General features: G+C 41.2%; 1 protein-coding gene across 1 annotated transcript in view; it reads right to left on the bottom strand.

The window, feature by feature from the left end:
- The window catches only part of LOC139367676 (nephronophthisis 4), a 190,914-nt gene that overhangs the window by 86,087 nt on the left and 83,024 nt on the right, over positions 1-21,803 (bottom strand). The window lies entirely within an intron of this gene.

Below are 21,803 nucleotides of genomic sequence, written 5' to 3'. Positions count from 1 at the left end.
GTTGTGATTTTCTATTCGTTTTTTTATTTCTATTAGTTTGTTTATTTCTAGTTTAGTTTCAGTTAGTTCATTCTTGATTTACTACTTTTGTTTTAGTTTGAGTTTTATAACTTATTATATTATTTAGTTTCAGTTTTAGTGTTAGGGAAAGAAAGTAGGTAGGCTAGGAGCCATTTATGTGTTGTAGGCCTATAGCTTGTGTTTTGGGGGACATCAAATTTTCCCACTGGGGGGCCGTAATACACAAGGTGATGAGTCAGGTCATAGGTTTGGTTATGTTTAAATTAGAAATCAATCTTAATGAGACTTGACTATGTTGCCCAGTTGTCAGTTACGACGAGTAAGACCTTCTCTTGTAGGTTGAGCAACACAGATGCTGTGCCTCGTTGAAGCAGGCTGATATGCCCATAAACTAAGCACTCTGTCCTTTCTTGCTCCATCCGTCTACACACATGGTTATTTCGATGTCTCTTTCAGAATCTCCTGAACTTTCTGGGTTGCTGTATCCATTTGCAAAGCAATCACCTCGTTTACTCTAGAAGTGCCAGGAGTATTACATTTGGGATCAAGTGTTTGGTTGAATTTTCTGAAGGCTGGCTAATAGCACAGTCTTGTGGACTTGCCAGACTGGATGAATACATGAATGAGTGCTTCTTCTTATTTTTTTTTAACTCATTTGAATTAGGTTTCTGCTATTTTCAGGCAAATGGCTAATGTGCGTTGTCCTAACGTTACGGTTGATGTGCAGCTACTAAGAGCTGGTGGCGCTCTCACCTTGTCTTTATCCTGAAATTGTTTGTATTTCTTTGTGGGCGGTGTTCAGATTAACTTTGAGGTTGGTTGGCTTTTCCAGTTCCACACACGCTGCTGATACTACAACACATTTGCTTTTGTCCTTTCCAGCATTGCTTTACTTTTTGCTGCCACCATTGTTCACACCTATGGTTCACACTCACACACAGCACGCCCTCTGATTTCTTCCCTATTAGAATTATCACTAACTCTACTGATAGCTATAGTGATGCACAAGCTAGCCTATTTGAAATGTCGGCATATACTGGCAGCATTTACCCACCAGATTCAGAAGCTTGAAAACTCCGTAAAAAAAATAAGATTGAAAACCCCCTTTCATTTTGAAGTTTAGAAGGAAAAAAAAAACTATAACTGAACAATGAGTTTTTCATTTTAGTTAGTTTTGCAGTCAAATATAGTTTCAGTATTGTTTTCGTTTTTCAAATGTTTTTCTTAATTATTTTATTTCAGTTTACTAAATTGTTTTCCCATTTTAGTTTTCATTTACTATAATAACCTTGCTGGAGTCCCAGAGGAATGTTACTAAAGCATGTTCAGTCTATAGGACATTGGTCTATAGGCCATAGTATGAGCAATGTGGACATGATCAGGGGTTCTGTAACTGGGGGTCGATAGAAACTAGAGGAACAAAGAGGTGTAATGGGTTCGCACTCAAAAATATGTTGCATAAAGCTTATTTCATTATTCTCTATTTTACATTTTTTACTGCTTCAGTGATAGTGTACACAGACGTTTCAGATTTACAGCCTTCTTCAGTGTGTAGGTACAATTAGATGTCAATCTCCTGGCATTTCGCTTGTTTACCTTGTTAACCACCTGAATCGAATTCAGGGATAGTTTTGGTGTTTCAAATGAAGTAAGTAAACTGAAAGGGGAAAAACATCTTTGAAGGCAAACTGAGGGGGAAAGAGGACTATGTAGAATTTTTTTTACACCATTTAAAGGTATACTTCAGGATTTTGGCAATTTACACCATTTAAAGGTATACTTCAGGATTACTGGAAGTCTATGGTATCTTCTAGCATGCTAGCAGTTACAATGGACTTCTAGTCCTTGCTCTAATGCTAGTTAGCAACTTCCTTCAAACTGCACCAGACATAAAAATGGTATCCACGAGTTCATTGGACTCTGGGGAAGTAGATAAAGGGCTTCTTTGCCAAAATCCTGAAGTATCCCTTTAATGTTCATGTTGTGATGTACAGCACTTGTAATAGTCATTGATATTTGCGTCATATTAATTACTGATATTGCACAGCTCCTCAAATATCATGAGCCTTCTATGTTTGAACGAATGCACGCACGCGCACTTCCTAGCTAGCCCCGTTCTACAGTAGGCCTTAATACAAGTGATACATCTCCCCCATCACCTGAGAACAGTCACACGTGTACTTTAGGAGCAGATTTGTTGTGCTTAAACATGATTTAAAATGAGTCCCGTGGCGCCTCTACTTCACTCTGAAGACAGCCATTCATGGAAAAAATTTAATTCCCGCGAGCAGTTTCGCAGAATCGATTAATAAGCCGGTCAGCCTCAGACCAAAGTAATCAATCACAGGTAGGGAGGACGAAATACATAAGAAACCCTGCATGTGCCAAGGCCACGTCAGATACAGTATTCTAGAGAAATAAAACCATTCTGAATGTGTTCCGTTCAACAACAGATGAATAAAGCCCCTCAAGGTTGCATCCTGACCAATTTTGTATACAGCATAAATAAACCCTGGATTGCTGATGCTATGTATTGGCCAATGAGAGGCTTTGAAGCCACCGGTCCGCCATACAGAGCTTGCCAGCTTGTAGTCTTAAAAAATGGAAATGAGTTACATCAGATTCGTTCAGCAATTCCAATGTGGAAAATGAATTGGGAAAGAATAGGGTTTTGGGATAAACGCCGAAAATAAGGTCTGAGGTTAACACAGGCTTAGTATACATTATTTTGGGCTTTCATCCAATAACACTACAAAAACTCCATTAATTTCCCCAAAGGCTTTGGTCAACAAGCCATTGAGGAGTTAGTGCCTACAAAAAGACGCTGTTACTATTGCTCTCTATTGGCACTCCCCAGAAGAAGCAGGCCTTTCATAAGAATAAATGAAATTCTACAGTATTTCAATGAAATGTTTCAAGTGGGGACAGTAACATTAGAATTACACTTAAAGGAAATTGTTTATATATCTATCTTAATTTAAAAAAAATGTTTAGCACACAATATAATTACAAATGATTCATTAGGGTGTCTGTAATAGAATAAATGTGGCAAAAACAAATGTAGACATTAATAAATGCATTTCTATAGGTTCCCCAAAAATGTTACAATGGTGGGGGAGTGTCAAGATGAAGGTGCAATGGCTTTTAAATGGGACCCATACAGTATCATGCAAAAAGTTGACCAAAAAGCACCTAAAAGCAACTGGATGATCAAGACTCTTGGAAGAATGGTCTATAGACAGATACATCAAAAGCATAACTTTTTGGATGACATGAGTCCCATTATGCCTGGCGAAAATGATGGTTTTGGGATGCTTTGCTGCCTCAGGACCTGGACAACTTGCCTTAATAGAATGAATAATTAATTCTGCTATCTATAAGAGAATTCTACAGAAGAATGTCAGGCCATCCGTTTGTGAGCTGAAGCGCAGCTGGGTCATACAGCAAGACAATAATACAAAACACACAATCAAGGCTACATGAAAATGGCTAAAAAACAACACATTTTAAGTTTTGGAATAGCCTAGTCAAAGTCCAGACCTAATCCTAACTGAGTTAAAGCAGTTCTGCATGCAAGGGTGGGCCAAAAATCCTCCACAGCGATGAGAGACTGATCAACAACTACAGGAAGCATTTGGTTGCAGTCAATACAGCTACTTAGTGGGGGCAATTTTTTTTTTTTTTTTTTACTTTTTCACACAGGGGAATTGAGTGTTGCATAACTTTGTTAATTAAATATATATTTTTTTTAGATTCCCTTTATCTAATATTAGGTTTTGGTTGAAGATCCGATAACATTCAGAATCAAAAATATGCAAAAATTTAGAAAATCATAAAGGGGCAAAAACTTTTTCATGCCATAAAGTGCATTCAAAAAGTACTCATACCCTTTTCCCACATTTTGTTACGTTACAGCTTCATTTCTCAAATTGATTAAATAAAAAAATGTCCTTATCAATCATCACACAGTACCTCAATGACCAAGCAAAAACAGGTTGAGAAATCTTTGCAAAACAAAAAAGGTCCCACAGTTGACAGTGCATGTCAGAGCAAAAACAAAGCCATAAAGTCAAATTAATTGTCTGTAGAGCTCCGAGACAGGATTGTGTCGAGGCACAGATCTGGGGAAGGGTACCAAAACATTTATGCAGCATTGAAGATCCCCAAGAACACAGTGGCCTCCATCATTCTTAAATGGAATATGTTCGGAACAACCAAGACTCTTCCTAGAACTGGCTGCTGGCCAAACTGATCAATCAGGGGAGAAGGGCCTTGGTCAGGGAGGTGACCAAGAACCAGGTGGTCACTCTGACAGAGCTCCAGAGTTCCTATGTGGAACATCTCTAGAGACCTGAAAATAGCTTTGCAGCGATGCTACCCATTTCAACCTGGCAGAGCTTGAGAGGATCTGCAGAGAAGAATGGGATAAACTCCCCAAATACAGCTGTGCCAAGCTTGTAACATCATATCCAAGAAGACTTGAGGATGTAATTGCTGCCAAAGGTGCTTCAACAAAGTACTGAGTAAAGGGTCTGAATAATTATGTAAATGTGATATTTCAGTTCTTATTTTTAGTATATTTGGAAACATTTCCAAAAACCTGTTTTTGCTTTGTCATTATGGGGTATTGTGTGTAGATTGATGAGGGGGGAACTATTTAATCCGTTTTAGAATAAGGCTGTAACATAACAAAACGTGGAAACAGTGAAGGGGTCTGAATACTTTCCGAATGCACTGTATTCCCCCCGCAAGTGCAGACATTAACTGCTACTTCACTGAATTGAAACTCGAAAATGGGGGCCGTAAAAAAGATAGCCATATATATTCCCAGGAGGCACTGCCTGTTTTTCCATTTCACGAGGTCGAATTAATAAGATGTTTCATAAGAAACATTAATTCAAGCGAGTCCATTTGAAAGTGATGATTATGTAAAAATTACTTAACTAGGGAGAGATAAGTTTGTGTGGTGGAAGTAGCCAGTAAAAAAATATAAGGCAATTTATCTAATGTGTCTGTTTTCTACACCCTCTCTTTTGAGCTCTCGCTCAGAGCAGACTGTCGTGTCTAGCACATGTTCTAACACTTTGTTCTGCAATGTTTAATGAATATTCTCGGTTTGGGTTTGACCTGTGGGAAGAAATGCTGGTTGGATATCTGAGGAGCAAATGTGAGGGGAAACAAAGCACCAATTACAGGCGTCTTCTACAGTGCAGAGAATGCTCTTATCAGCCCAGCGTTCGCCTCTTATCACAAACTTCCAAAGTCTTCCAACTGTAGAAAACTGCTCAAACTCAAAATTACTGTTAGTGCATTTTATATCCACACGAGCTGGAGGCGAACAACCCTTTGAAACTGGGCATGTTTCTGCATAGATAGCTCTTCAGCACAGCCTTCAGAATTCAGAACTGCCACGATAGCATCAACATGAACCCAAACACTCTTATTAACTGGCACAGAGAGGGTTCTTTCAACAAGATACATTCCAAGAAATCTTTATTACACAGTTTACCACCACCAAACACAGCCCATGGATAGTATACAAGCAATGGAACAAAAGGAACCCATTCAGGGGACAGTTAACTCCCTAACACAATTTTCTGTGTGAGGTTTTGAAAGAACACTCCGTATAGGCATCAACGTGGTGTGATCTACACAAACTGCATAGAGCAGCAACTCAACTGGGCAGACAAAAGCATCTTGTGGAGATTCTCAATACGGATCTTCAATCATCATCTGAGTAAACAAACAAACAAACAAACAAACAAACAGGGACATTATAAATAGGTACTGTACGGCTGAAGCCGGGTGGGAAATGCAACATTTATTATGCGGCTAATCTTTGAACACGAACATACTGTATACAGAGAGTCAACATCGTTCAATGGCAGAAGTAAGCTCTAGCATTGTGTTCTCTCACTGAGTGAATATTGCAATCATCTAGTAGAGGGAGCTCAACACTATGCCAAGGAGTGGATGTAGGCGGTTTAATTGTGATGGCTTGAGGGGGGACATTTGGCCATTGGTCTTAGTAAGCTCAAGCCCCCCTCCTTGGATCAACACAGTGCAAATGAGTAGGTGACACCTCCAAGATCAGGGGCACTGACTCATTCTGTAATCTTACTCAGTGAGTCATGTTCAGCTACAATACAATGAACGACCTGTCGTGACAACAGAGCGATGTTGTCTCCATGCCATCAGATTCCAGGGTGATAATACTGAATGTTGGTCTATGCCCTCAACTACCATATTCAGATGAACTAATTAAAAAAAAGCTTGCCTTTAGCTATGCAAATGTGTAAATGTTATGTGACAGTCATTGGTTTGAAAAACAATCCTTTCAGAAACTAACTAGGGTCAAGAAATCCCTTCAGATATTTTGAAAATATATAGTCAAGAAATTGGGTGTATATTTAAAAAAGTGTCATTAAATTGCATTTTGGAAGCAAACACGCATATGGTAATGCAACAACAGTGGAGATGAGAGAGAAAAAGAGAAAGGGTCGCCTGAGGCAAAGATGAGCGAGAGGGAAACTTTTTCAGAAAGTTATACAGAAAACAATAACAGCAAGCGATGTCACTGCACACATAGGCCTCATTGCTGAAAATGGCAAAGAATTTTTCTGGGAGAAGAATCCATCAAGCGTGTTTAGTCGAGTAAAATGCAATGTTTTGGCATCCGCAGACAAAACAAGTATTTCATTGTCAAATGTGAAATTGGGGGAAAATATAGATCTCATGTCTGTAACCTGGGGCCACAAAATCTTCAAACTTTGAAAGAGAGACCACCTAAATTACAGACAGTGACCAATTCAGGACCTCTAATACAAAGATTAATTTATTAACTTTGCCTGAGTTAAGCACATGCTGACTAGACCGGCCACGTGGGTGAGTTCACCATCACGCTCATGTTGATTTTGTACATCCACTCCAGAAGTGATTGAGACGCGCAGGTTGAAATATCAAAACAACATCTAACCAACTATATTAATTTGGGGACAAGTCGAAAACACATGAAACAATCATTGACATTTAGCTAGCTAGCTTGCTGTTGCTAGCTCATTTGTCCTGGGATATAAACATTGGGTTGTTATTTTACCTGAAATGCACTTTGGATCTCTGTAGAATTGTTGAATAACATGTACAGTATGTGTAAATGTATTTTGCAACGCTCAAACACTCAACACGAGCAGTGTCGTCAGCATGTTAAGTAGTCGAATCTATGGAAAGATAAAAACAATTATACATTAATGTATGCAGCCTTTGAGATTCCCAAAAAGTAGCCCGACTTTCAACGACTCAGGCTTTTTCGCAAGCAGTGGGAGATTGGGAATTATTCCTAAATTAGAGGAAAGAGCATTGATGGGAGACTGAGTCTGATAGTTATTACTATTAGTGCAGTCTGCTGGGCGGTTGGAGTCATTATTTCAGCCAAAACCCTGTGACAGGAAGAGGCCCAGAGCTTTCCACTACTTATTCTCCACAATGAGCAGCCCAGCAGAAAGTGAAGAAACATGCACCGAGATCATTAACTTAACATTTTCATCCATCTGCTAGAAGACTCAGTCACTCGGATTCTGTGTTCGTTTCAACTCAGCCCCACCAAGACCAAATAATGCTTAGAAGAGCTGAGTCGGGTGTCAGATTCAGCCTTCACTGATTGCAAAATCCTCAAGGAGAGTTCATGAGAGCTGGGACTTTTGCTGAAACCAATTTATTGTGGAATAGACAGTCATTGTTATTTTCTGGGGATTCCAGTGCAGGCCTGTGGAGTGAACATGCATGTAGTCTATTCATCTGTCTACCTTGTGAAGTGAACATAAGTGCAAAGAATACAAACATCCAAAAGCAACACAGGAATTTAATAACGGTGGGTGAAGGCTTTGCCATAGCATAAAGAAGGGGATCACCTCTTCTGCGCCAAAGCAAATATTAGTATATCAACCACGTCCCTTCAAAGCAGTCAGTGGGCACAATCTAACTTTTCATTTAGCCCAGAATATGATTGAATAAGATGTCGTTCGGAGGGTTGAATTGTCGAGTATGTGAGAAAAAGTAATTATAACTACCTCTGGCCATTTCTGCACTTCAAATCAAACTGAAAAACCAGCAAATGATTATGTAAATGGTACAAAAAACTGTCTGTAATTGTATAAGGGTACACGTGTACTGTAGCAAAGTACTGGAGCGTATCCATTCCATTAACTGTACTGTTCCATCAACTACTGTAAACCCAAGCCCTTGTTTTTATTTGTTGGCTTTATGTAGGCTATTTTTACATAGTTGGTAATGGCAATATCAGTTACTTTTTAGGTTTGTATATCATTTTCATTTAGGTTTGGATATAATGTTTATTAACTACATGACAATGACTGAGATATGAAGACGTTATTATAAATTAAATGAAACTATTTCACGGAAATTTGCATATGAAAACCATAACTGGTAAGCAGAACGGTAGAAATTGTAAGATAAATTGGTATTCCACCTGAGAAAGGTTGCCGAGTACCAATGTAGCCTATTAACGGGAACTTCAGGAGTAATGGCAGAATCTGACAAAGCCAGCTGGAGCGGGAGGAAAATAGTTGGGTCAGGTTAAAAGTAAGCTTAGTGTCAGACTAGCGCAATGCATATAGTTCATTTCATTAAAACACATAGGGTGTGTCTATACAGTGTAGTCGGAAAGTATACAGTGTAGTCGGAAAGTATACAGTTGTAGCCAAAAGTTTTGAGAATGACACAAATATACATTTTTACAAAGTCTGCTGCCTCAGTTTGTATGATGGCAATTTGCATATACTCCAGAATGTTATGAAGAGTGATCAGATGAATTGCAATTAATTGCAAAGTCCTTCTTTGCCATGGAAATGAACTGAATCCCCCAAAAAACATTTCCACTGCATTTCAGCCCTGCCACAAAAGGACCAGCTGACATCATGTCAGTGATTCTCTCGTTAACACAGATTTGAGTGGTGACGAGGACCAGGCTGGAGATCCCTCTGTCATGCTGATTGAGTTCGAATAACAGACTGGAAAGCTTCAAAAGGAGGGTGGTGCTTGGAATCATTGTTCTTCCTCTGTCAACCATGGTTGCCTGCAAGGAAACACGTTCCGTCATCATTGCTTTGCAAAAAAAGGGCTTCACAAGCAAGGATATTGCTATCAGTAAGATTGCACCTAAATCAATCATTTATCGGATCATCAAGAACTTCAAGGAGAGCGGTTCAATTGTTGTGAAGAAGGCTTCAGGGCACCCAAGAAAGTCCAGCAAACGCCAGGACCATCACCTAAAGTTGTTTCAGCTGTGGGATCGGAGCACCACCAGTACAGAGCTTGTTCAGGAATGGCAGCAGGCAGGTGTGAGTGCACAGTGAGGCGAAGACCTTTGGAGAATAGCCAAGTGTCAAGAAGGGCAGCAAAGAAGCCACTTCTCTCCAGGAAAAACATCAGGGAAAGACTGATATTCTGCAAAAGGTACATGGATTGGACTGCTGAGGACTGGGGTAAGTCATTTTCTCTGATGAATCCCCTCCCCGATTGTTTGGGGCATCTGGAAAAAAGCTTGTCCGGAGTAGACAAGGTGAGCACTACCAACAGTCCTGTGTCATGCCAACAGTAAAGCATCCTGAGACCATTCATGTGTGGGGTTGGTTCTCAGCCAAGGGAGTGGGCTCACTCACAATTTTGCCTAAGAACACAGCCATGAATAAAGAATGGTACCAACACATCCTCAGAGAGCAACTTCTCCCAACCATCCAGGAACAGTTTGGTGACGAACAATGTTTTTTCCAGCATGATGGAGCACCTTGCCATAAGACAAAGGTGATAACTAAGTGGCTCAGGGAACAAAACATCGATATTTTGGGTCCATGGCCAGGAAACTCCCCAGACCTTAATCCCATTGAGAACTTGTGGTCAATCCTCAAGAGGCGGGTGGACAAACAAAACCCCACAAATTCTGACAAACTCCAAGCATTGATTATGCAAGAATGGGCTGCCATCAGTCAGGATGTGGCCCAGAAGTTAAATGACAGCATGACAGGGCGGATTGCAGAGGTTTTGAAAAAGAAGGGTCAACACTTCAAATATTGACTCTTTGCATCAACTTCATGTAATTGTCAATAAAAAGCCTTTGACACTTATGAAAGGCTTGCAACTATACTTCAGTATTAGATAGCAACATCTGACAAAAATATCTAAAGACACTGAAGCAGCAAACTCTGTGGAAATTAATATGTGTCATTCTCAAAACTTTTGGCCACGATAGTACAGAATCCTTTAATTTTTCCACATTTTGTTATGCTACAGTCTTATTCTATAATTGATTAAATTGTTTTTTCCCCCCCCATCAATCTACACAGCTTACACATAAAAACAGCTTGTTAGACATTTTTGCAAAATATAACATTTACATAAATATTCAGACCCTTTACTCAGTACTTTCTTGAAGCACCTTTGGCAGCAATTACAGCCTTGAGTCTTCTTGGGTATGACTCTACAAGCTTGGCACACCTGTATTTAGGGAGTTTCTCCCATTCTTCTCTGCAGATCCTCTCAAGCTCTGTCAGGTTGGATGGGGAGCGTTGCTACACAGCTATTTTCAGATCTCTCCAGAGATGTTTGATTGGGTTCAAGTCCGGCCTCTGACTGGGCCACTCAATGAAATCCTGAAACCACTCCTGTGTTGTCTTGGCTGTGTGCTTAGGGTCGTTATCCTGTTGGAAGGTGAACCTTCGCCCCAGTCAGATCCTGAGCAGGTTTTCAACAAGGATCTCTCTGTACTTTGATCCGTTCATCTTTCCCTCGATCCTGACTAGTCTCCCAGTCCCTGCAGCTGAAAAACATCCACACAGCATGATGCTGCCACCACCATGCTTCACCATAGGGATGGTACCAGGTTTCATCCAGAAATCACGCTTGGCATTCAGGCCAAAAGTTCAATATTGGTTTCATCAGACCAGAGAATCTTGTTTCTCATGGTCTGAGAGTCTTTAGGTGCCTTTTGGCAAACTCCAAGCAGGCTGTCATATGCCTTTTATCGAGGAGCGACTTCCCTGTGGCCACTCTACCATAAAGGCCTGATTGGTGGCTTACTGCAGAGATGACGGTCCTTCTGGAAGGTTCTCCCAACTCCACAGAGGAACTCTGGAGCACTGTCACAGTGACCAGGCCCTGGTCACCTCCCTGACCAAGGCCCTGCTCCCTCGATAGCTTATTGTGGCTGGGTGGCCAGCTCTAGGAATAGTCTTGGTGGTTCCAAACTACTTCAATTTAAGAATGACAGAGACCAATGTGTTCTTGGGGACTTTCAATGACGCATACATTTTTTGGTAACCTTCCCCAGATCTGTGCCTCGACACAATCCTGTCTCAGAGCTCTACGGACAATTCATTCGACCTCATGGCTTGGTTTTTGCTCTGACATGCACTGTCAACTGTTGGATCTTAAGTGTGTGCCTTTCCAAATCATGTCCAATCAATTGAATTTACCACAGGTGGACCCCAAGCAAGTTGTAGAAACATCACAAGGATTATCAATGGAAACAGGATGTGCCTGAGCTCAATTTCGAGTCTCATAGCAAAGGGTCTGAATACTTATCTTATACGTATCTGTTTTTTATATTTAATAAATGCGTAACAATTTCTACAAACCTATTTTCGCTTTGTCATTATGTGGTATTGTGTGTAGATTGATGAGCATTTTATTTTATTCACCTTAGAATAGGCTGGAAAAAGTCAAGGGGTCTGAATACTTTCCGAATGCACTGTATAACCCTAACCCATCTGTATAACCCTAACCCATCTGAACAAGAGGAATACCTATGTAAGAATGCTGGTCATCGACTACAGCTCTGCATTTAACACTATAGTACCCTCCAAACCCGTCATTAAGCTCGAGACCCTGGGTCTCGACCCCGCCCTGTGCAACTGGGTCCTGGACTTTTTTACGGGCCACCCCCAGGTGGTGAGGGTAGGAAACAACATCTCCACCCCGCTGATCCTCAACACTGGGGCCCCACAAGGGTGCCTTCTCAGCCCTCTCCTGTACTCCCTGTTCACCCATGACTCCGTGGCCATGCATGCCTCCAACTCAATCATCAAGTTTGCAGACGACACAACAGTAGTGGGCTTGATTACCAACAAGGATGAGACGGCCTACAGGGAGGAGGTGAGGGCACTCGGAGTGTGGTGTCAGGAAAATAACCTCACAACATCAACAAAACAAAGGAGATGATCGTGGACTTCAGGAAACAGCAGAGAGAGCACCTCAAAATTGTAGACCTGCACCAGGCTGGGAAGACTGAATATGCAATAGGTAAGCAGCTTGGTTTGAAGAAATCAGTTGTCAACCCTCCTTCCATCAGCAAGGGCATTGAAGATGAAACGTGGCTGAGTCTTTCAGCATGACAATGATCCCAAACACACCGCCCGGGCAACGAAGGAGTGGCTTCGTAAGAAGCATTTCAAGGTCCTGGAGTGGCCTAGCCAGTCTCCAGATCTCAACCCCATAGAAAATCTTTGGAGGGAGTTGAAAGTCTGTGTTGCCCAGCAATAGCCCCAACACATCACTGCTCTAGAGGAGATCTGCATGGAGGAATGGGCCAAAATACCAGCAACAGTGTGTGAAAACCTTGTGAAGACTTACAGAAAACATTTGACCTCTGTCATTGCCAACAAAGGGTATATAACAAAGTATTGAGATAAACTTTTGTTATTGACCAAATACTTATTTTCCACCATAATTTGCAAATAAATTCATTAAAAATCATACAATGTGATTTTCTGGATTTATTTTTCTAATTTTGTCTGTCATAGTTGAAGTGTACCTATGATGAAAATTACAGGCCTCTCTCATATTTTTAAGTGGGAGAACTTGCACAATTGGTGGCTGACTAAATACTTTTTTGCCCCACTGTATATACTGTACTCTATACCATATACTGCATCTTGCCTATGCCGTTCGGCCATCGCTCAACCATATATTTTTATGTACATATTATTAATTCCTTTACACTTGTGTGTATAATGTAGTTGTTGTGAAATTGTTAGATTACTTTTACTGCATGGTCTGAACAAGAAGCACAAGAATTTCGCTACACTCGCATTAACATCTGCTAACCATCTGTATGTGACCAATACAATTTGATAAGATATACAGAAACGAGTAACACTTGCACACCACAACGCTGACCCAGGGGACTGAGTGATCTCGCTCTCAGAAGCCATGAGTAAGGTTTTTAAAATCAGGTCAACACTCGTAACGCCGCGGCAGGCATATTCACTGGCAGGCAACCTCTTGTCACAGTCCGTTATCCCCACATCTGAAGCTCATCAAGAACTATGAGGCTACCTGCCACAATGACTACCGCCCTGTAGCACTAAAATCAAGAGGGCGCTGAGAGTGCTAATAAAATCAATCCGCAAAACACCAGTCTCAATGTCAGCAGTGAAGAGACGACTCCGGGATCCTGGCCTCCTAGGCAGAGTTCCTCTAGTGTCTGTGTTCTTTTGCCAATCTTAATCTTTTCTTTTTATTGGCCAGTCTGAGATATGGCTTTTTCTTTGCAACTCTGCCTACAAGGCCAGCATCCCGGAGTCGCCTCTTCACTGTTGACGTTGAGACTGGTGTTTTGCGGGTACTATTTAATGAAGCTGCCAGTTGTGAGGCGTCTGTTTCTCAAACTAGACACTCGAAAATACTTTTCCTCTTGCTCCCACTCCTCTTTCTATTCTGGTTAGAGCCAGTTTGCGCTGTTCTGTGACTGGAGTAGTACATAGCGTTGTACGAGTTCTTCAGTTTCTTAGCAATTTCTCGCATGGAATAGCCTACATTTCTCAGAACAAGAATAGACTGACGAGTTTCATTAGAAAGTCCTTTGTTTCTGGCCATTTTGAGCCTGTAATCGAACCCACAAATGCTGATACTCCAGATACTCAACTAGTCTAAAGAAGGACCGTTTTATTGCTTCTTTAATTCGGATAACAGTTTTCAGCTGTGCTAACATAATTGCAAAATAGTTGTCTAATGATCAATTAGCCTATTAAAACGATACACTTAGCAAACACAATGTGCCATTGGAACACAGGCTTGATGGTTCCTGATATTGGGCCTCTGTACAACTATGTAGATATTCCTTTTATTTATTTTAATTTTAAATCTGCCGTTTCCAGCTACAATAGTCATTTACAACATTAACAATGTCTACACTGTATTTCTGATCAATTTGATGTTATTTTAAATGGACCAAAATATATATATATATATTTCCAAAACAATACATTTCTAAAGTGACCCCAAACTTTTGAATGGTAGTGTATATATTATAGTAGTACTGCATTGTTAGGAAAGGGTAAGCCAGAAATGCATTTCAATGTAATAGTGCACAAGACAATAAAATCTTGCATGTGGACAATGTTTGTTCTCACCGGGTTCATTGTCAGTCGTGATAGGCAGTGAACGTCTCCACAGGGCAGTTAGCAATTCTGACGCCTTCCATGTGGAGTAAGCAAATGGGCCAGCCAGGGCATAGCTTTTCTACACTGGCAGCAGGCTTCAGAACTAGGGCCCGGCCACATGGCGTCCATTAGGCACACAAACATTGGTCCCCTCTTGCTCGCTGCCAAGGCGGCATGTACCCGTCTGGAAAAGGATGGCTTTGCTGGCACGCTCTCACAGGGTAAGACTCACTCTGGGCCCATCAGGGGAGATTGATGCACTTCTCAGTGGGGAAAGCTGACATTCATTTTAATTAGGCCAAGCATTGTGTCTCCAGCATCGTGGTCTCTACTGCTCTCTTCCAGCCGCTTCCCTCAGCGTGGAGATAAAACCCCAGGGAGAAATTACCTCCAGCATCAGCCGAATCAGCTAAATACATCCTTTCAAAATCCTGATGACATTACTATGTGTATGATGTTTGATTAACATTTAATTAACATTTATGTGACATTTGAGAGGCGGAACAAAACAATCCGTTTTTTGTTTTTTTTCCAAGCTAGGGCCCACGCTAACCTGAAGACTCTTGAGTCTTGACATGCATCTCATCCAGAAAGCCAGGCAGCCAGACAACCGGGGTTAGGGCAAGAGGGGGGGTTATTGTAAGTGGCAATTTTTTAATGAGCATGTGAATGGAGAGATTTAAAGAGGTTTTCATTCTGCAAACATCATTAAAGCCTGCAGGGACACGCGTCTTCTTAAGAGAAGTCACAGAAAACACACACAACGATCCATACAAAGTCTACCTGCACTGCAATCCAATTAAAATCCAAACAAGAGTCTCTAAGGCACAGAGAAGCAGCCATACCAAACAACTTTAACAACCACTGGCACCCATGTCAGTGGTTCCTGATCTGATGTTGTTGTTAACATCCTATCCCTCCCTTTGCAATCATATTAGAAATATAGATACAAATACATGAATAGATACAGAAAGAAATACACAAACTAAACTAATGAAAATATTAAATCTGAGCTTTAATTACTAAGCCACAGTCAAGAGGAAACCATCCACATACTGTATATATTCAGCCGGCTACAATCTACCATTCCCAAAACAAGCAGAAGATTACTACTTTCACTCTCATTTCCTGGACTTTGAGTTGATGTAGATGTCACTTTCCTTAGGAGGCCTTCAACTGAGTGTGTGTGCTTGTGGTGCTCGCAAAGTTAACCGCATAGTTAACACTGAGTGAGCTGGGTGGTGGCTGTCTGAAATGAGCTGCAGACACATAACCACCCTGTGTCACTGTGCACCCTTGTGTATGTGTGTGTGTATACGTGTGTGTGTGTATGTGTGTGTGTGTGTGTGTGTGTGTGTATGTGTGTGTAGCCGGGTGCTCGGTAAAGGGCACATCAGTGCTCATGTTTAAATCACTTTTGGAGGAATCAGAAAGGTCACACGTTAATGGTTACACTTCCTCAGACGCTCTAATCAAGCGTGCCAGTCACCCAGCCAGGGTCAAAGGGCACCTGAAATCAGACGTGACTAGTGGCACATTCATTACCAGAAGCTAGCTTTCAGCTTCTCTCAACCTCCTCAACACAAAGCAGTTCCTCAACAGCCTGCGTGTCACAACTGTCAGGCCCCCTTCTATTCCTTGACACCTAGTTTACTGCAGTGTAACAGTCTTGGCGATTAATTACTGATTTGGGTGTGTGCCTCAGCGAGTGAGACAACGACAAGGATGAGAGACGAGGAGGGGAGGATGAAACGGGCCCTCATGACAGACGCCACCACCGCCATTCTGCCTCAGCTTCTCAATCTGTGACCTGGCGCAGTCACTCGTTCCTCGTGTCAACGTCCTGGATAACTGCAGCTGTCACGCTTCTCCAACAAATTGCTTGGAGGCAAAAGGACAGGAACACATGGCCAGCGCGCCTGCCTTCTCCCAGACCGACCTCCATTAGAAATGAGCTAGTGCCTGTCAGAGGGAGGCAGACAACAATATGCGCCATCGTCTTACATTAGGCTTTATATGACTGTGTTGCATGGCTCAACAGCTAACTGCGTTTGATAAAGGCGGTGATTGAAGGGAGCAGAGCAAGGGTGGGGAAAGACAGCAGGGCTAAATTGGTGTTGACAGAATGAAATTAGGAGCCGTCGACGCGGCCGCGTGTCAGTCCCCCGTTCTAGTCATATAAGCTATACTGTAGATGGAAACCTACAGTACAGTAGTCCAAGGATGACATCTATGATTAGCCCACATACATATGTGATGTACTGTGCTGGGTATTTTCATGCACTTTTCATGGCTGGTTGGAAGTGAAATGGTTTGATTCTATTGGTGAAGATGTAGGGTTCACTTCAAATGCATGATTTTTTTAAATTTAATTTTGTCTTTTTACCACTACTTACTAAAATATTTCCATATTAAGTTTTTAATCTCATTCTCAAGGTTGATGTGTATTTACAGAGCCTTCAGAAAGTATTCACACCGCTTGACTTTAACCACATATGCTGTTGTATTACATCCAGAATTTAAAATTGATTAAATTGCGATTTGTCACTGGCCTACACACAATTCCCATTCATGTAAAAGCGGAATTGTGTTTTTATACATATTTACTGGTTAATTAAAAATAAAAAGCTGAAATGTCTAGAGTCAATAAGTATGAGAGTATTCAACCATGAGGCCAATAGTGACTTAAAACAGTTACAGAGTGTAATGGCTGTGATAGGAGAACACTGAGGACGGATCAACAACATTTTATTTACTCCACAATACTAACCTAAATGACAGTGAAAAAAGGAAAGACTATACAGAATTAATATATTCCAAAACATGCATCCTGTTTGCAATAAGGCACTAAAGTAAAACTGCAAACAATGTGGCAAAGTAATGACCTTTAAGTCCTGAATACAAAGCGTTATGTTTGGGGCAAATACAACAAAGCACATCACTGAGTACAGTACCAGTCTTCATATTTTCAAGCATGGTAGTGGCTGCATCATGTTATGGGTATGCATGTCATTGGCAAGGACTAGGGAAACAGGATAGAGCGAAGCACAGGAAAAATCCTAGAGGAAACCTGGTTCAGTCTGCTTTCCAACAGACACTGGGAGACAAATCCACCTTTCAGCAGGACAATAACCTAAAAGCCAAATATATACTGGCATTGCTTACCAAGACAACATTGGATGTTCCTGAAAAGCCTAGTTAGTTTTTTTTTTACTTAAATGGGCTTAAAAACAAAACAATGGCAAGACTTGAAATGGTGGTCTAGCAATAATCAACAACAAATTTGTCAAGAGCTTGAAGAATTTGAAAAATAATAAAATGTGCAAATATTGCACAATCCAGGTGTGCAAAGCTCTTAGAGTCTTACCCAGAAAGGCTTTGAGCTTTAATCACTAACAAAGGTGATTCTAACATGTATTGACTCAGGGGTGTGAATACTTATGTAAATTAGACATTTCTGTATTTAATTTGCAATACATTTATAAAAACATGTTTTCACTTTATCATTATGGGGTATTGTGTGTAGATGGGTGTGATTTTGTATTTATTTAATCCATTTTAAATTCAGGCTGTAACAACAAAATGTGAAATAAGTCAAGAGGTCTGAATACTTACTGAAGGCACTGTATGTGGCTACATGAAACGTGCACAATGTGTATGACATGGGTAACGTGCAATGTACGTATTATGTTGAGTGTGTAATATAAAGTTTATATTATCTATACAGCAGTCTAAGACAATTTCCCCCTCGTGACATTAAAGTTCATGATGTCCAAGAAAGGGAGCATATTAAAATACAGCATCTAAATCAGTGCTTCCTAAACTTTTTCACTCATGCCTCCCTTTCATTATTGGGGCACATCTAGCAACGGCATAGAACTTCTCCCATTTATTTTTTTTCAAAGGCAAATACTAAGCAAATAAGTCAAATTAACCACAGCTAAATAACAAAAAAAGATATTGTACATCTACAGTGCATTTGGAAAGTATTCAGACCCCTTGACTTTTTTCACATTTTGTTACGTTACAGCCTTATTCTAACATTTATTAAATAAATCCACAGCAATCGACACACAATACCCCATAATGACAAGGCGAAAATATGTTTTTAAAATGTTTGCAAAACTGAAATACCTTATTTACATAAATATTCAGACCCTTTGCTATGAGATTGGAAATTGAGCTCATTTGGCATCCTGTTTCCATTGATCATCCTTGAGATGCTTCTACAACTTGATTGGAATCCACCTGTGGTAAATTCAATTGATTGGACATGATTTGGAAAGGCACACACCTGTCTATATAAGGTCCCACAGTTGATGTCAGAACAAAAACCAAGCCATGAGGTTGAAGGAATTGACCGTAGTGCTCCAAGACAGCATTGTGTCAAGGCACAGATCTGGGGAAGGGTACCAAAAAATGTCTGCAGCATTGAAGGTCCCCAAGAATATTGAATGGAAGAAGTCTGGTACCACACTTCCTAGAGCTGGCCGCCTGGCCAAACTGAGCAATCGGGGGAGAAGGGCTTTGGTCATGGAGGTGACCAAGAACCCGATGGTCACTCTGACAGAGCTCTAGATTTCCTCTGTGGAGATGGGAGAACCTTCCAGAAGGACAACCATCTCTGCAACACTCTACCAATAAGGCCTTGATGGTAGAGTGGCCAGAGGGAAGCTACTCCTCAGTAAAAGGCACATCACAGCCTGCCTGGAGTTTGCCAAAAGGCAACTAAAGATTCTCTGGTCTGATGAAACCAAGATTGAACTCTTGGGCCTGAATGCCAAGCGTCACATCTGGAGGAAACCTGGCACCATCCCTATGGTGATGTATGGTGGTGGCAGCATCATGATGTGGGGATGTTTTTCAACGACAGGGACTGGGAGACTAGTCAGGATTGAGGGAAAGACGAACGGAGCATAGCATAGTAAAGTATAGAGAGAACCTTGATGAAACCCTGCTCCAGAGTGCTCGGGACCTCAGACTGGGGCGAAGGTTCACCTTCCAACAGGACAACGACCCTAAGCACACAGCCAAGACAACGCAGGAGAGACTTCAGGACAAGTCTCAATGTCCTTGAGTGGCCCAGCCAGAGCCCGGACTTGAACCCGATCGAACATCTCTGGAGAAACCTGAAAATACAACAACAATACTCCCCATCCAACTTGACAGAGCTTGAGAGGATCTGCAGAGAAGAATGGGAGAAACTCCACAAATACAGGTGTGCCAAGCCTGTAGTGTCATACCCAAGAAGAATCAATGCTGATATTTCAGATCTTATTTTTTATAAATTTGCCAAAATATCTAAAAACCTGTTTTTATTTGTCATTATGGGGTATTGTGTGTAGTTTGATGAAAACAAAGCAACTTAATCAATTTTAGAACAAGGCTGTAATGTAACAAAATGTGAAAAAAAAGTCAAGGGGTCTGAAAACTTTCTGAAGGCACTGCATACTTAAGAATTGCCCCACTTTGATATTGCACATTAGGGTAACATAATATTGTGTATAATTTATGGGAGTGATGTTTGAACGTTTAAACAAATTTGGGATCGTTAGTTTAGAATTATTATCCTTTTTTTACCAAATTAAAATCACAGTGCAGTTATCACAAAACTACCATTAAAAAGGTCCCGATCGTCATCATTAACAAATACTTAACGCAAATTCTGTATGTAGGGGGAGATATGCATCTTTCAAATGATTTGCCACGGATAAAAAGCTTAGTTTGACCACATTTTCCTGGTCCTAGAGTCCTGAGGAGAGTTTTTACTTTCAATAATTGTAAAAAATAATAATAATAATTCAAATATAAAAATGGGCATAAATGTTGTTACGAGGCTTTCATCAGACAGCGAAGTAATTACAATAATACTATGGTATCAGAGACCGAGAATTACCACTGCACTATCACTATAACACATTGTGGCAGACGGTAATTACAGAGTGTACCAGGGTGGGTAATTGCACGTTTTCTGCACACGTTTTCCTTGCTCGCCAACATTCTGTGTCTCAGACCTTCCTCCTGTGCGGTTAAAGGAAAAATCCACCCCAAAACTATATTTTTGTATTTATTTTTAATTAGTCCATTGTTGATACAGTCCCAAAATGTTTTGCATGTCAGCAGGCAAGTTTTCAAGATATTGGACTTTCAAGAAGCAAAGTGTCACTTGCCACATCATCATGACATTTTGGGACTGTATCAACAGTAGAGTAATAAAAAATGATATAAATATATATTTAAGAAAAAAATCCCCCTTTTCATTACTCCACTGTTGAGTGATACGGCACTAGTTTTTGAGTATAGTTTTCCTTTAAGTAAAGTTGAGGTGGGGGGACCCTCCCTCTGTCTGTCTGAAGCCTATGAAGCCCCCTACGAAGGCCCCTATGAAGGCTATGAAGACCTAGTAAGCTGACTGAAGATTGCTGAGTAATGCAGGTCCTTGAGGAGCAGAGAGAGAGTGGGCAGTCGATACGTTTGACTGCAGGCAAAGTTGCTTGTTTGAAGTTCGTCAACCTCAGTGGCTAGGCTCCTCCGGGCTCAACCAGCTCCCATGCCTCTCTTCTCCCCCTTTCTCTCCGTCTCGCTCTTTCCCTCCCTTCCTCTCTCGCTCTCTCTGTGTCACTCGTTCCCTCCACTGATGGAAACATAAAAAATGTGGGTTCAAACATTCTCAGGGAAAAGGGGAAGAAAATAGAGAACTGGGGGGGGGGGGGGGGGGGGGGGGGGGGGCAGCCAGCCAGCAGAGGAACCTCTGCAATTAAAAATCAAATGAGGAGAACAATGACACAGCATGGTTTTCCTTTTGGGGGTGCTGGGGGGAGGCTGAGGGGCCAAATAAGTTATTGCGAAATGAAGGACGTCATCCACACCCTCAGGACGAGTCAAGACTTTGTCTCACTTTTCAATCTGCAGTTGGTGAGTGATGCAGTGTTGGAGGTGATCAGAGCGTGTGAACTGTGGCAGTCTGGCCATCGAGTCACTGTTGAGCGATTGGTACCCGACTGCATTGTGTTACCATCTGAGTGAAAGCATTTTAAAAGTTGTTTACTCCACCACCACCTTGCTCAATATGAGGAAGGTGTTCCTAATGTTTGGTATAGTCAGTGTATAATCACCAAAGTAAGCAGAACACATACACATACACGATCATAACAGGAACCAACTTATATATACAGGATCATTGGGGTTTTGGCAATTTGGCCAAAGAGTACAAACATAGACAGTGCACAAGGAATACTTGAATATGGTAGAACAGCGAATTAATTTGATGGATGGAAGTGGGGCTCGAAACCACGCTGCCAAAAGGCTGAAATGTCCTAAATGACAGAA

This window comes from Oncorhynchus clarkii, chromosome 16, assembly GCF_045791955.1.
Source record: "Oncorhynchus clarkii lewisi isolate Uvic-CL-2024 chromosome 16, UVic_Ocla_1.0, whole genome shotgun sequence".
NCBI lineage: Eukaryota > Metazoa > Chordata > Actinopteri > Salmoniformes > Salmonidae > Oncorhynchus > Oncorhynchus clarkii.
This window is presented reverse-complemented; position numbering and strand designations above follow the sequence as displayed.